Source organism: Biomphalaria glabrata, chromosome 14 (genome assembly GCF_947242115.1).
Source record: "Biomphalaria glabrata chromosome 14, xgBioGlab47.1, whole genome shotgun sequence".
Classification (NCBI taxonomy): Eukaryota; Metazoa; Mollusca; class Gastropoda; family Planorbidae; genus Biomphalaria; species Biomphalaria glabrata.
In genome coordinates, this window is record NC_074724.1 from 21,472,324 (window position 1) to 21,489,781 (window position 17,458).

The 17,458-nt window shown below is 39.1% G+C and overlaps 1 protein-coding gene across 2 annotated transcripts in view; it reads right to left on the bottom strand.

Moving 5' to 3' along the window:
- LOC106050313 (sodium- and chloride-dependent glycine transporter 2-like) overlaps window positions 1-15,762 on the bottom strand; it is a 54,433-nt gene extending 38,671 nt beyond the window's left edge. The window contains exon 1 of one of the 2 annotated variants that reach the window (XM_056009546.1): window positions 15,607-15,762. The gene's annotated coding sequence lies outside the window, so the exon portion shown is untranslated. Of the gene's footprint in view, window positions 1-9,661; window positions 9,771-15,606 lie in introns of those variants that run through there. The other variant, XM_056009549.1, reaches the window with a different exon arrangement.
- Between the last annotated feature and the right edge of the window lie 1,696 nt (window positions 15,763-17,458).

Sequence of the window (17,458 nt, forward strand, 5' to 3'; positions counted from 1 at the left end):
TAGAAATTCCTCTCCCCCCCCCCCGCTCCCCCACGGACAAAGAGATTGAATCAGAGCACATTGACATACGCGCTATATTAAACAATAATAATAGAAATAATACGCGTGAAGCAGCTGTGCAATAAAATTGCAATATTCACACTTGTGATGTCAGCCATGATGGCCTGCCTGGTCGTTCGGTATGAGCGATGGTCGTGGTCCCGTGTTCATACCCTGCCCACTGCCATCCCCCGTCTCACGTGTGGGATGTTTGGACTCTCAAGGAACATTCGAAACATGAAGAACGTTTTATAAAGAAACATTTTTTATAATGACCTAGCAGACATCTTCATGGCCCTGAACATTCCTAGGAAGATTCTCATGCCAGACGGCGGTACTGCTGCAGACCTACCATATCGTAAGAAAATTGTTCAGTGGGTAGGCTTACTCTTAAAGGGGAGACTACAAAGAATTTTGTTTTCCTTGAATAAATCTCGCTCCTGACAGCAACAGAATTTGTAACACGTATTATAATAATTTATAATAATAATAAAATCACTAACACTTAGCTTTCAAGAGGACCAGATATAATAAGATCTACAGGAAGATCTACCAATGAAAATCGGACAGTATGAAGACAGAAAACAAAATGTGCACAGACTGGCAAAGTTTTCCGCTCCAAAATTGACCTATTTAGCCATAGCAGGTTTTGCCCTGCCTCGGCAAGAAACCAAACAAGTGATTCATCTCGGACTTTCTATGATCTCTCGAGACAAAAGAAGTCATATTTACATATATCGAAAAGGAGGCTGCTAATAGACGTGCAATTACAGAAAAAATAACTTTTTGAATTTTTCTCACATTATTTTCTACATTATCGATTTAATTTTTTTTTAGTGGTTACAGCTTATTGATTATTAGATCTATTGCTGTTAACAATTATTGTTTTTAATATCACTAGTATTACCTAAAACGTACCTAGTAGATATTACAAAATATATTGATACATCTAGGTCTCTGTCAGATACATACAATGTGGCAGTTGACGCCTAACTTTTAGTTAAATAAAAACGAACTAATAGTTATTGTCTTGCATGCTGTTATGACATGATTAGGAAGTAGTTAGGAATTAGTTAGTTGTTTCGGGAATAGGGTAAAGTTTTAATTAGCGACAAGTGACGTGACAGATCTTTTAAAAAGAAGAACGCTCTAAACGACGCTAGAAGGAGGACGCTTATTGTAGAGTAGTAGACTTGAGTACGACATTATTGACATCGGACGATTCCCTTTTTGAGTATTAAACATATTTGTAGAACAACATATCAGCGTCGACTACATATTTGATTGTTTCGGCCTTTCGCCGGTGTTACTGAAGTGTTGAGTTCAGCGTTACCTACTAGACAGATTGTCAAGAATCAACACCGCGCAGAGGTCTTAACAATGCTGGGATCGAGATTTGTAAAAGGAAACACAATTCACCGAAGTCCTAAAAAGTCAATGCGTCAACAGAGTTCAGCGAAGCAACAGGTTTGTACCGCCCTCTTTTAATAAGAATTTCTTTCGTTTTTTTGTTTCTTTTTCAGAGCTTCAAAGACTTCTGTTGTGTATACTGCCATGTCATCTAGGCTGGTATCACAATATAAAATATTCAAATAGTTTTAATTCTAGTTTCTAAATGTTTGCATAATTTATGAAGAACGTTCTATTCACATCTCACAAATGACAAGTGTCAAAGACCATTCGTTAAGTGTCCATACCTAGTTATACTTTTTTTAAACAATAGTTTACCTTTCCCTAGATCCCCCCACCCCACTTCCGTTTTTTTTTTTGTTCTGACTTTAAAAGATGTCCCCGTTATTATAGCAAGTACAATGTTATAACTAATTACTAAATCTGTGTACATGTATGAAGCTAAGACCTTCATAAGTGATAAGTAATAAAAAGTGTAAATACTACTAAAGCAAACTATAGACATATAGTAAGCAATGAGGCTGACCTAGTTATGGTTCAAGAGGCTAATGTTGATTTGTATTGACAGCCCACTGCTACCTTTCGAAATGTTTGTGACAGCAAAACTCAGGGGCGGAAGTGATTTGACATGCAACCTTACAGATTTACAAGCGATTGAAACAGAAAAGGCGTCCAAAACCTCGTCACCACCCCCATCCCCCCCGGCCAACATATTCTCAAATTGGGGTGGGGGGGGGGGACAAAACATTAAATCTTATTCTTATTACAAAACTTCTATTCTCAACCCACTCCGTAGGTCTAGTACACATCTGGTACACGTTATTGGAATAGTCCACCCGCTTCCCATTCTTGGATCAAGTTGAAACCTTGCACAATTATTCAATACCATCACAAAGTAGGAATAAACTAAATCAATTTATAGATTGCGTTTATTAATTACATTGTGTTTATGTAGAAAAAGTGATATTAATCTTACAGAATTGAGACATAAACTACTGCCTTATATAAGTTTTGTATTGTTTATGCTGTTTTCTGAAACTCTTCAATACTACTCAAACATTGTGATCAGAACTAAGAAGTGACACTGAATAACTTTGAGCTCTATTTATCTGGCCGGTATCTATTTTATGTGCCAGCAATGATAATAAACTCAGGGACAGTATGTATAACAGAACACTAGTTTGGGTTGTGCCTGTGCGGAACTTGTGCCATATATTTTTATAAGCACTAGTTTATTTTGACGCCATGTGTTTTTCTCTAGACTGGATCTTGTTTAATCTTTTCGTGTTTGAAATCTTTCACGTGGACGTCGTACTTCACATTTGAAGGGTTCTGAGGTTGGACTGGATTAGACTGGATTAGACTGGATTAGACTGGATTAGACTGGGTTAGACTGGATTAGACTGGGTTTGGGTTAGACTGGGTTGGACTGGGTTTGGGTTAGACTGGGTTTGGGTTAGACTGGGTTTAGGTTAGACTGGATTAGGGTTAGACCGGGTTGGACTGGATTAGACTGGGTTAGACTGGGTTGGACTGGATAAGACTGGGTTTGGGTTAGACTGGGTTGGACTGGGTTTGGGTTGGACTGGGTTTGGTTTAGACTGGGTTTGGGTTAGACTGGGTTGGACTGGGTTTGGGTTGGACTGGGTTTGGGTTGGACTGGGTTTGGGTTGGACTGGGTTTGGGTTAAACTGGGTTTGGGTTAGACTGGGCTGGACTTGGTTTGGGTTAGACTGGGTTTGGGTTAGACTGGGTTTGGGTTAGACAAGGTTTGGGTTAGACTGGACTAGACTGTGTTTGGGTTAAACTGGGTAGGACTGGGTTTGGGTTAGACCGGGTTTGGGTTGGACTGGGCTAGACTGGGTTGGACTGGACTAGACTGGGTTTGGGTTGGACTGGGTTTGGGTTAAACTGGGCAAGACTGGGTTAGACTAGGTTTGGGTTAGACTGGGTTTGGATTAGACTGGGTTTGGGTTGGACTGGGTTTGGGTTAGACTGGGTTTGGGTTAGACTGGGTTTGGGTTAGACTGGGTTTGAGTTAGACTGGGTTTGGGTTAGACTGAGTTTGGGTTAGACTGGGTTTGGGTTAGACTGGGTTTGAGTTAGACTGGGTTTGGGTTAGACTGGGTTTGGGTTAGACTGGGTTTTGGTTGCACTGGGTTTGGGTTAGAATGGGTTTAGGTTGGACTGGGTTTGGGTTAGACTGGGTTTGGGTTAGATTGGGTTTGGGTTAGACTGGGTTTGGGTTGGACTGGTTTTGGGTTAGAATGGGTTTAGGTTGGACTGGGTTTGGGTTAGACTGGGTTTGGGTTAGACTGGGTTTGGGTTAGACTGGGTTTGGGTTAGACTGGGTTTGGGTTAGACCGGGTTGGACTGGATTTGGGTTGGACTGGGTTTGGGTTGGACTGGGTTTGGGTTAGACTGGGTTTGGGTTAGACTGGGTTTGGGTTAGACTGGGATAGACTGGGTTTGACTGGGTTTGGGTTAGACTGGGTTTGGGTTGGACTAGGTTTGGGTTAGACTGGGCTAGACTGGGTTGGACTGGATTAGACTGGGTTTGGGTTAGACTGGGATAGACTGGGTTGGACTGGATTAGACTGGGTTTGGGTTAGACTGGGTCGGACTGGATTAGAGTGGGTTGGATAGATTAGACCTTTCTTACATCCTCACCCCACCCATGTTCGCTAGAACGTACTGGTAGCCATGTTCGCTAGAACGTACTGGTAGCCATGTTCGCTAGAACGTGCTGGTAGCCATGTTCGCTAGAACGTACTGGTAGCCATGTTCGCTAGAACGTACTGGTAGCCATGTTCGCTATTACGTACTGGTAGACATGTATGCTAGAACGTACTGGCAGACATGTTCGCTAGAACGTACTGGTAGCCATGTTCGCTAGAACGTACTGGTAGCCATGTTCGCTAGAACGTTCTGGTAGCCATGTTCGCTAGAACGTACTGGTAGCCATGTTCGCTAGAACGTACTGGTAGCCATGTATGCTAGAACGTACTGGTAGCCATGTATGCTAGAACGTACTGGTAGCCATGTATGCTAGAACGTACTGGTAGCCATGTATGCTAGAACGTACTGGTAGCCATTTTCGCTAGAACGTACTGGTAGACATGTTCGCTATTACGTACTGGTAGCCATGTTCGCTAGAACGTACTGGTAGCCATGTATGCTAGAACGTACTGGTAGCCATGTTCGCTAGAACGTACTGGTAGACATGTTCGCTAGAACGTACTGGTAGCCATGTTCGCTAGAACGTACTGGTAGCCATGTTCGCTATAACGTACTGTTAGACATGTTCGCTAGAACGTACTGGTAGACATGTTCGCTAGAACGTACTGGTAGCCATGTTCGCTAGAACGTACTGGTAGCCATGTTCGCTAGAACTCACTGGTAGCCATGTTCGCTAGAACGTACTAGTAGCCATGTTCGCTATTACGTACTGGTAGACATGTTCGCTAGAACGTACTGGTAGCCATGTTCGCTAGAACGTACTGGTAGCCATGTTCGCTAGAACGTACTGGAAGCCATGTTCGCTATAACGTACTGGTAGACATGTTCGCTAGAACGTACTGGTAGCCATGTTCGCTAGAACGTACTGGTAGCCATGTTCGCTAGAACGTACTGGTAGCCATGTTCGCTAGAACGTACTGGTAGCCATGTTCGCTAGAACGTACTGGTAGCCATGTTCGCTATTACGTACTGGTAGACATGTTCGCTAGAACGTACTGGTAGCCATTTTCGCTAGAACGTACTGGTAGCCATGTTCGCTAGAACGTACTGGTAGCCATGTTCGCTATTACGTACTGGTAGACATGTTCGCTATTACGTACTGGTAGACATGTTCGCTAGAACGTACTGGTAGCCATGTTCGCTAGAACGTACTGGTAGCCATGTTCGCTAGAATGTACTGGTAGCCATGTTCGCTTTTACGTACTGGTAGCCATGTTCGATAGAACGTACTGGTAGCCATGTTCGCTATTACGTACTGGTAGACATGTTCGCTAGAACGTACTGGTAGACATGTTCGCTATTACGTACTGGTAGCCATGTTCGCTAGAACGTACTGGTAGCCATGTATGCTAGAACGTACTGGTAGCCATGTATGCTAGAACGTACTGGTAGCCATGTATGCTAGAACGTACTGGTAGACATGTTCGCTAGAACGTACTGGTAGACATGTTCGCTATTACGTACTGGTAGCCATGTTCGCTAGAACGTACTGGTAGACATGTTCGCTAGAACGTTCTGGTAGCCATGTTCGCTAGAACGTACTGGCAGACATGTTCGCTAGAACGTACTGGCAGCCATGTTCGCTAGAACGTACTGGTAGACATGTTCGCTAGAACGTTCTGGTAGCCATGTTCGCTAGAACGTACTGGTAGACATGTTCGCTAGAACGTACTGGCAGACATGTTCGCTAGAACGTACTGGCAGCCATGTTCGCTAGAACGTACTGGTAGCCATGTTCGCTAGAACGTTCTGGTAGCCATGTTCGCTAAAACGTACTGGTAGCCATGTTCGCTAGAACGTACTGGTAGCCATGTTCGCTAGAACGTACTGGTAGCCATGTTCGCTAGAACGTACTGGTAGACATGTTCGCTCTCGTTCTCAACCTACCACACCGAGACCTACCGTTCTAGAAGGCCTCAACTCTGACCCGCGACGTTCGCAATCTGGGGGCAGTTTAGACCGACAGCTCGTTTCCACCTCACAGGTCCGACGTCACGACCTACGATGTGACAGGTCAGTGATCAGGCCTTCTAACAAGATTGGTCTCCACCCGAGTCCCCTTTCCACGGAGGTGCCAAGCTGAGGCGACGGGGGCGGTCAGATATATACAAAGTAATCTATACGTGAGTAGATGAAATCCTAGTTTTCAAAAGTGTTCGCATTTAGTATTACTTAGACCGTGATCGCAGGTCATGTCTCAAGCACTGAAACAAAGACTCACTATTTATTGTTAATTCATTGAAATGCTATTTACATTTAAATTTTAGTAAGAAAAGCATAAAAAATGTGAGATTAGAAATATGTTTAGCAATTGTTTAGCGCAATTTCATGATTTTAGCTTTCTCAACGCGTTACGATCCTAGCACTTATCTGGAAATAAATCATGCAATATTGAGATATGTGGGAGTAAATTGAGAGGTTCTATTTTTAAAGTTTATTTTGTCTCTTTTGCTTTCTATTTAAGCACTTCAATTAGAGCTTGTTTGATAGCCAGTAAAGAAAAGATTCCTGACCGTCATGGGATTGAATTTTACACTTTTCTTTTTTGTGCAATGACGTATGCTATTTTACACACAACACTGGTCACGTGCTTGAGTTATAAATAGCTCATAAAATCAAAGCTGCAGTTGAAAGTTTTCTAGCTACCTAATAGTTATATTGGTAGCAGACATGTCATGTGACACTGGTCAGAAGGCTGACCAATTGTCGTGGCTTTGAGGCAACAAGACAGAGCAAGAACGTGCTGAGTTTATTTATAGCCTTGACGGCACGTGCGAGGAATGGAAAGAGCCAGTAAAAAGAAGCCATGCATTAGTCGGTGGATCTAAATAAGGAAATCAAAAGGGGGGGATGACGCAGTAACACTAAGATATTTGAACCAGTTTTATGTCAGATATCGTCAATAGAAGGTGAAAAAGTACATTGTATCATTTCTGGTATGTATATAACGGAGTCTAATGACTCTAAACGCTTATCTCTGAAGATCTGCATCAAATGCATTGGGTTGTACAATGATAAAATCACAGATCTATATAAATCATATCTACACTGGAAACAGTCAAATCGTTATGCTTATTTTTTTTTTCAAGATGTTAAGTGACTTTGCCTTATAAATCTTGGAAATCGCTCTTCTGTCTCAGAAAAGTAATGATCTTTAGTTTTAAAAGTTCAGAAATAATACAACTCCATTTAGAGGTTTTCAAATAGAAGGGGCCATTAATCACAGAACTATATATTCACGCAAATCTATTATATAAAGTTTATTTACTTTTAGTTTCCAATGAGATAACAAAATATGTCGCTATTTCCACAATCCTATTCCTAAATATTTGAAGTCTGTTGATTTTAATCATCTTATGATTTTAGATTGTATATTTAAATAGATCTTTCTATATCTAGTTTGCAAAAAAGTAAATAATATTAAAAGTCAATGCCTTCCAATCTACAAAATTGCACGGTATTATAGTTTTAATCTAATTCTAGTAGGCCTATGCATATAATATGTTAAATAGGTTTGGTATGAAAGAAAATTACTTCTTATAACTACTTTACAAACCAACATTCAGTCAGGGCCGGCCTTAGGCCTAGTAAACTAGGCAGCCGCCTTGGGCCTCCGGTTGGTGAGGGCCTCGCACAGAACTAAAAAAAAATTATAAAGAAAAAAATTGCGAAACTCGGATCCGATCTGAAACACTAGAAGAGCACAAGGACTCTATGTTGACTAGTCGAACACTGTCTGAACTACGTAACTTGGATCTGATCTGAAACAATAGAAGAGCACAAGGACTCTATGTTGACTTGTCGAACACTGTCTGAATTACGTAACTTGGATCTGATCTGAAACAATAGAAGAGCACAAGGACTCTATGTTGACTTGTCGAGCACTGTCTGAAGTACGTAACTTGCGATTTAGATTTAGACACATGCAGGTCTTTAAACAAATTGCGTAATTTTATTTGTTCCCTATTTCTTTCAAATATTTTTATTTCATTTAAGGCCACCGAATTCTCTTCGGCTAGGGCCTCCAATTAGCCAAAGCCAGCCCTGATCCTGTTTCTGGACATTATTGTGCACTGATAATGTTCGGCGCGTCCAGTCTTGATGTAATATTTATAGGTCTGTGGATAAAACACATTCACTGGATTTAGAGACCTGAAAACACTAACTGCTTTACTGATTTGTATTTGAATGCAATGACCTCACGCTGTCAATCAAAGGCTTTTGTTTTATTTTATTTTTACAGAGATTCAGACTCCTTTTTTTAACAACACATATAATGGAAAGATACATTAAAACAGTAACGTGTCACGTGACTGGCTTCGCATGTGCTGCCAATAAGGGGAAATAATGTATAAGAGATCTTACTTTTCCCCAGAAAAAAAAATTCAGTCACCAAGCTATTGACAGACATTCAAAGATTTTCTTTTTGCATCTGTTTTACATTTGTATTGACTTACGGCGGCATATCCTAATAAACCATATCATATCTTAAGAAACAATCAATACAATGTACACTTATAAGAAGGAACTTATCATTGTTTACTTTCTCAGCATGTACTTAGTACACTGGGATTATCTACCTTTGACAATACTTCACGTTACACCCGTTTTTAGCAACCAAGACATTTCCCTGAAAAGTGCCCAAAACGTAACTTGTTTTTTTTTAACTGTAAATAACGTCCACATCTCTCTCCCCCCCCCCCCTTGTCTTTCTGTAAACTCAGAAACAGGGAAGTCGTAGAGTCTTACATTTCTATCTTCGGGTTTTCTTCTCACGTTTTTACTTAGAAAACAAAACAAAAACAAACCTATTAAGTAGCTGAATGAAGCAACAAAGGCGTAACTTGCCGTGTGCGGGTGGTGCGGGCCGCATGGGGCATTCTATAACCAAGCTACGCTACTGTGAAGCAGTGCATTCTTAGTTGATTTTGAATTTTCCAAACACATTTTATTACGCACACTGATAGGCCTACATCTGAAACATTTAGGCACATAGGCACGAAGAAAGAAAAGAAGATGTAGCACTATTCATAGTGATGACACATAGTAGCGAAGCAGGCTCCTTAGATGTAGCACTATTCATAGTGATGACACATAGTAGCGAAGCAGGCTGAGTAGATGTAACACTATTAATAGAGATGACACACAGGCACGAAGTAGGCTCAATAGATGTAACACTATTAATAGAGATGACACACAGGCACGAAGTAGGCTCAATAGATGTAGCACTATTAATAGAGATGATATGAACGGAGAACAGGAAAAAGATTGGGATTTCGAGGTAAGAAGAAGACAAATATTTTCGAGCCGTATCTGAACAACAAGAAATTTCTAATGTTTTACTCTTGATATTACATTGAGATCTTCATGATAAGAGATTACAGAATACGGACGTATTGATCAGATAACTAATGTATGGTTTGTGTATTTTAATGTATATAATGTATATAACCATGTTTGTGTTGTAGCCTACCTCTTACCACAGCTCAGTTTCATTTTCCCAGATCGCTTTCTCTTCATTTTCTCTCTTATTTTAGTGTCGTAAACCGGACACTAGAGATCCAAATGTAAACACAAAGACGTCGTTAAGTAGGACAATACCTAGAAAATACCCGGAGGAAACACAGTTCGATGTTTTATATCCAGATCCAACCCCGGGTTTGGTGGGGTGGGGACAGACAAACAGGACTCTTTTCCGGAACCGAACTGATTTGGGGGGGGGGGGGGGGCTTCACACCTTTTTTTTTTTATTACGCTTCAGCTAAGTATATTGATGTATATTTGGCAAGTTGGGGGGAGCAGAGGGGCCCACACGTACCCATTTGTTTGGGACCCAAATATTTCGATGGGCCTGATGTGTACATACATTCCATAAATGTATTGTCACTTTCATTTTAAATTATATCTCTAGGAAGTCAACCCAACTTCGAATGATAGGGCAATTTGTTAGATTTTATATAAACAAAACTTGGATTGATGTAACAATAGGTTAGATAATACAAACAAAACTAAGACTGATGCAACAATTGGTTAGATAATACAAACAAAACTTGGACTGATGTAACAATTGGTTAGATAATACAAACAAAACTTGGACTGATGTAACAATTGGTTAGATAATACAAACAAAACGTGGACTTCTAATAGCCACTAACTTGATACTAAATGTGTAGACTTGAAAATATGTATCTAAAGAGTAGCACCTCAATGACCTAGATAGCTCCAATCAATACCTAAACGTGTCTTACGGTTTGATCGATAAATTTATTGAACACATGTATATTCATTGTACAGGTCAAATGTGATCCTAATTAGAAATGTATTATGTAAATGATCGGCGGAAACTTGGGCTGAGTATGGTCTCCTTTGACAACAGCCACAACAGATAATAACGATAATTCATGCAACACTTTACGCGTATAGAGTTATCTCTCTTATAACGTCGAAACAGAAAAGCCCAGTAATACTAAACTTCTTATGTTGTTATTGTTAATGTAAATCGAGTACTCTAAGCCTCAATTCATTTGGTGCAATTACTTAAAATGGGTGATTTACGAGGTGTTCTAAAAATATTTACAGAGGGCGTGACCTCTCCCCACCCACCCGCCTTGTAAGCCAATGTTTAAAAATGTCCCCAATTCATTATTTGACATAAATGTCCACTATTTCAAAGTGTGTTATAACAAGATTAGATTTAAACAGAACTTTATGGCCAAATCAATAGGTCCTCATGGCCCGCAAATATCTTCCTTTAGGGAACTGTACCAGGAAAAAGAAGAGGCAAACAGAGAAAGCGATGGGAAGACAAAGTTAAAGAATGGACGGACCTGTCATTGAGAGAGAAGAATGGAGAAAGACGGTCAAAAGATGTTGTGTGGTGCTCAAAAGGTTCAACAGAATAAGGCAGTCATGGGCAAACTACGGCATGTTGGCGAAGTCCGGCCCTCGAAGAAGTTTCTTCCAGCCCGCCACATACTTTGTAATAATAATTAAAATTGACAATTTCGTTAACAATGAAAAAAAGTTTTGAAATAAAGTTTTGATATTAAGTTGATACATTGAAGTGATATTGCGACAAGCGATTGTGTCTCATTTGCACGGCAACCATGGTCGTTCATTAGAACTAGAGTATTTGTCCCGATACTTCACTTCTAACAAAACATCCCTTGTGAATTCTCTAGACCGATGAGAGAAAACAAAAACCCGATGATTTACGAAAAGAATTATTAGGTAATTAATATTTGGTTACAATTGGAAAATGTTAATTAATGCATTAAAATTGTTTCCAATCAATGACAAAATGGTATGACATGACATCATATCGCTTGATGTCAAGATGATAACAAGATAACACAAGATGATATACAGAACACGATCAGTGGACAAGATGATATACAAAACACGATCAGTGGAGAAGATGATATACAAAACACGATCAGTGGACATGATGATATACAAAACACGATCAGTGGAGAAGATGATATACAAAATACGATCAGTGGACAAGATGATATACAGAACACGATCAGTGGACAAGATGATATACAAAACATGATCAGTGGACATGATGATATACAAAACATGATCAGTGGACATGATGATATACAAAACACGATCAGTGGTCAAGATGATATACAAAACATGATCAGTGGACATGATGATATACAAAACATGATCAGTGGACAAGATGATATACAAAACATGATCAGTGGACATGATGATATACAAAACACGATCAGTGAACAAGATGATATACAAAACATGATCAGTGGACAAGATGACCGGAAATCGTGACGACAAATGATATGAATGCAAGATGGCATGTAAACACAAAAACCTAAATGCTAATGTAATGCCATATTTAGTTGTTTATTTTTCGTACGTTTTGACAACTTGATATTTTGGTTGTTCCAATGTCATGGTCGACTCAATCAGATTTCTATTTGTTCGTTTTGAGCTTGAGTTCAGCTTAGTCTTCAACGTCGTCACTTTGTTTCTCAATAAGAAATGTCAACAGTGTACATTCAAAAATCGATAGAATTAATCAATAGGATCGATCCCAAATCAGAGAAGCCCTAGCACTAGATATTGGAGATAGCCCAATAGACCCATAGGAAATACGAGTTTGATTATTGAATAGATAAGTCTTTGGTGTGTCTAATGAACAAAGCAAGCTACAAAAAAAAAAAAAAAAAAAACTAGATCCAAAAAAAAAAAAGTTCGCATGATACGACAATAGGAGGAAGGCAAAACACACAATCATTTTTTTTTCCAGAAAAAGTTAAAACGATTTTCTGGTGAATTTTCCAAATAAATGTTTCAAAAAATGAATCAGAGGCGAAGATTGGCCAAATAAGTTCAATAGCAATGAAGGGACTCTATAATTTTGAGAGAAAGTATGAGGGATTAGCGGGGGGGGGGGGAGGGTTGACAGTCCCTTCAGACATGAAGATGATTAAGTCCTAACCAAAACCTCCCCAAAAATACCTGGGGATAGCAATAGGCAGGGTTAGAACTTGGGACCAACGGATGATAGTCCAAAGCACATACAACTCAACCAGACGGTCATCGAGAAATATTAGACTAGTTTTAAAATAAAGAAAAAACAACTATGTTATGTAACCATCTTATAAAAGTACGTGAGTATCTTTTAAGATGAGATTTTAAGTATGACATACTTTTCTCTCTAGTTAGACACTTCTTTAATAGACTGGTGTGTATTTTGTGACTGAGGCTATTAGCATGTAATTATGGTGTTGATATTAATCACTGTAGTCTCCACAGAGTTTGTTGAGTGATCGCTGAAACAGTTGCGTGTCAGCAAGTATGCAGCTCAACCTTTGACCTCTAAGAATTGTTCAGCTGTTGAATGGGCTAGGAATTACCAAGATGCACACGAAGGTCCACACTACACACAGTGGTATTAACACACTACACACAGTGGTATTAACACACTACACACAGTGGTATTAACACACTACACACAGTGGTATTAACACACTACACACAGTGGTATTAACACATTACAAATAGCGGTATTAACACACTACAGAGATTTTACATTCCTCGTAGAGGTCCTAACACGTTTTCAATGTACCGTATAGTACAGTTGATTCTTGATAGTCCGAAAGTTATCTGGGATGTGTCGAAATATTGAAAATGTTACCAAGGTTAGCTGTAGGTCAAAGAATCTAAACGTAAATGTCCAGAATAGTCTATTTATGATGAAAATAAGATATTCTCGGACTTTGAAAAAAAAACAATAGACAAAAGTGAAAAAAATATTGATTTAGAGGATACACTACCTATGAGTTCATCATTCACATAGTGTACTAAATTACTATTGAAACCTACCTACAGTCTCAAAGTATACGTTCTATAGTAGACAATAATTACAAGAATTTACGTCATCGCAGCGTCGGATTACTGAGTTTGTCGGATTATGAAGTGTTGTACTGTCAAGAGTCAATAGTAGTAGAATCACTTAAACGTTCGTGTAACTAAAATGTACAACATAATTCATAATTATATTATAATTTATATATCGCTGTACGAAAAAAAGAGAGGCTGTTGTTTTGTCACACCAGATAATGCGTACATTACATTAAGCACAACAATCCTATTGAAAGTTACAATCATTGTAAGTCCAATAAAATTTACATTTTGAAAAAGTGACTCTTGATGTTCCCCTTATTGATAAAAAACAACGTGAGTAGTCTGACTTCAGGTCGTGAAGGAAAAGACCCTCATTCCCTAAATACAGTGGCTAGGGAAGGGGGAGGGGAGTATGTATTGCATACCAGTGATGATAACAGAATGGAAAAGAAAGTTGTTTATTTAATTATCTTTTTTTAAATAATTAATTATATTTATTATAATTCGCGAAGGAAAATGAACTTCTCATAAAAGTTAGAGCTTGACTGGGAAACAAATATTTCGGGATGAGTGATTGGGGGGGGGGGGGGCAGGCACCAGCATAAGCTTACCGCACCGGGTGACAGCTCGAACAAGATGGTGACAAAAGAATGAGTTCTCGAAGGAAAGGATGTTTATGTCATCAATTCTTAATCTTAATCAATCCTTGTTGTTTTGGCACTGCGCGTGACAGAGTGACGTCACCTTATATTTAATTACCGTGCTCACGAAACTCTGTGGAGACAACGCCAGAACAATGTCGCAGCATCGCCCCGGATCTAAGTTTACAAGACCGTCGCTAGGGAAGTGTTAGTCTGAAATCATTGCAGCAAAGTGTTTTGCTGTTCAGCTTGGTGGTGGCAGTCAGGACGGAACAATGTGATGTATTATGTATGTGACATGTGTATAGGCCTATAAAGGGAACTAATTTAGTGTACACCACTTCAGTCAATTACAATTTATTTCCCTTGTTCGAGATACCAAACAAAATAATTTATTACCAATACTTAATTTACTCATTGTTTTTTTTTATTGATTCTTGTGATGTCAGGTAAAAGAAATAATTGTGCAAAATTTCAGCTTGATCCGAGATTGGGTGTTGGAGAAATAACGTGTACAAACTTTTTACCAGACAGACTGGTAGACAGACAGAGTGAGTTGAGACCTGTAAAAACAGATGATCAACTCAGTCCACAAATAATTGTACTTAGACTGTTCTGACAATTGGTTTTGGTTACCATGTCGCGTGCAGTCAAATTATCAGGATGTAGATGTGTGGGTCAGCTGAATGTGGATGTGTCTTATATCGGCACGTTTCTATAAGAGATGACTGTTAAGAGAAGGAACTCTTACATTTAAGAAAACATAAACTTTGTCATTTGTATCCCACTCACAGATGATCACAAACACTAACATACAATCATACATACACTCAAACATATACATTTTTTATATGAATAAAAAAAAACAACTTAAGCTTAGATATTATCAAGAAATATTGCCACACTAGATCTAGATCTAATTGGTTCTAACTGTTACGATACATAGATTTGTTTTTCTAGATCTATATGTGTAGCTCTAGAATAGATCTACTCAACTAGGCCTAGATCTAGATCTCATTGTCACATTGTAATCATTGTGTAATGTAGATTTAAATCTGTATCTATATAACTCAATGCTTCTAAATTTTAGACCACATGTAGATCTAGATCTGTAGTTGTTAATATGATAGTAAAACGCTTTGTAAAGAATATTGTTTTAGTGACAATATCAAACAGATCTAGATCTATATAACTACACAGAACTCAGAACCTGTTGACATGTTACCATAACAACACATCATCCATATTGATATTATCAACTACTCGATAACCAAGACATTTGACAAATAGGATAAATATATTAGATCTTTTAAATGAAATTTAGATCTAATTTGATCTGACGTAGTAATCAATAAATGTTTAAAGAATCTAGAGGTAAGGAAAAGAATAAAATATAACATACCAGCTCGAAGGCAATAATGTTTACGTATTTAAGTTCCGTTACTTGAGTCGTCTGCTACGAGCCACGAGCTGACGCAACAGTTCCAGCTTTAGTGGAATTTCTTTTTTCGAACGGGAAGAGAGAGGGGGGAAACGTAGGGGGTAGACTGGTAGCGGCGACAAAAGAATACTGAGTTAGAGCTCGTTTCAGAATCAATGAGAGATTAGCGAATGCCAAACTTGTACGTGGCTAGTCAGCAGGCGACCTGTTTGAAACATAATATTTGGAAAAGAATTACAAAATTTTCCACACTAACAAAGATTCATTAAAGAGTAGATGTGGGCTCTTTGTTTCTCCTGTCTTTACGTTGTCTGCAAAAATATGTTGAATCAGCAAATACAATTAGATAAGACTTATAGTCCTAAACATACATATTAAAATGAAAAAAAAAAGAATGTTCTAAATCATTGTATTTTTCAATTCATTAATTATTTGTTTAAAATGTGTATAAACGAGCTGAACAGTTTGTATGCAGTTCCACGGTTCCATCTCGATATTTACATCTATTTACTCATTATATTCTTAATGAATTCATATAAATCTATATATTTAAACAAAAAAACTTTCTTCTTATCTTAAATACTAAACCCCCGAGCAATACTTCTCAGCCTGGTCGTTTGAGGACTAGATTAGACCAATAAGGGAGCAAAAAAGAATCCCCTTTAGGGTGCCTAGAGCTAAGGGCGAGTCCATTGCACTGGCGGGGATAGAAGAAAGTCCAAACAAACATGCCACTATCCACACACCGTTCCTCAAGGGGCCTACTTTTATGGCGGACACATGTACGGTTGCAGGGCCGGTCTTAGGCCACTGCTACCTATGCGGCCGCAGTGGGCCTCTCACTTTCATGAGAGTCATTCGAGGCAAATGAGCAGTGTTTCTCAAACTTTTACCATTGGCGCCCCCCCCCCACCCACTAAACATTAAGTTGTTTTTTTTTTTTCAAAAATAGTGTTATGTATATAATTGTAAACTGTTTTGTAGAACTGAAAGAGAGGCATCAGCACTGTCAGGTTCTCTATCAATCCAGCAATGTGGTCTGTTGAAGCGCCGTTAGCTCCTCCAAGTGTTTTCCTTCGTTCTCATCTTGTGTCGTCTTCAACGCATGTTTCTTGCCGTAGTAAGAAGAGCCCATGTCAGTGTTAAAATATAACGGGGTGGGACATCCCTATAATGAGTGCAATATTAATACTAGTTTTAAAAAAAGTTGCTCAAATTAAGTCTAATAAAGAAGGAGGCAGCATTGGCCAATACTGTTATACGAGGGATGTTCGAGCTACATATAGCGCACGTATGTCTTAACATCATCTTCGTGTTCAGTAAGAAGCCTTGCTGCGAACTTGTCGTTTTTTGTCACAAAAGGCGTCAACATAGCGACGTTAAACACATGAGAAAATTTGGACCATTCTGACCATTCAAAAAGAATCACGTCAACAGAGACGTTTTTAATAGCTTTTTTTGGAGGTGCCTCACACAAAATTGGTATACATTTGAAAAGATCCCTATTAGTAGTCTTTATCTTACAATATTTTAACTTTTAAAACTTTTATAATGCCATTTCACTGGGTTAATATTCAACATTTGAACAGACAACTTTTAAATTGTACCCGTGTAAAATAATTTGAATTGCGTCACCCCCTCCCCATTGGTTAGCACGTCGCGCCCTCAAAAGAGAACGTCGCCCCCCTCCCCCATGGGGTACCCCCCCCCCCCCCATTACAGCTTGAGGAAGGCTGCAGTAGTTTATACGAGTTTCTAATGGGCTTGTTGTCCTAGGATCATCCTCATCTTTAGAAGGTGTCTTGAAGAGGGC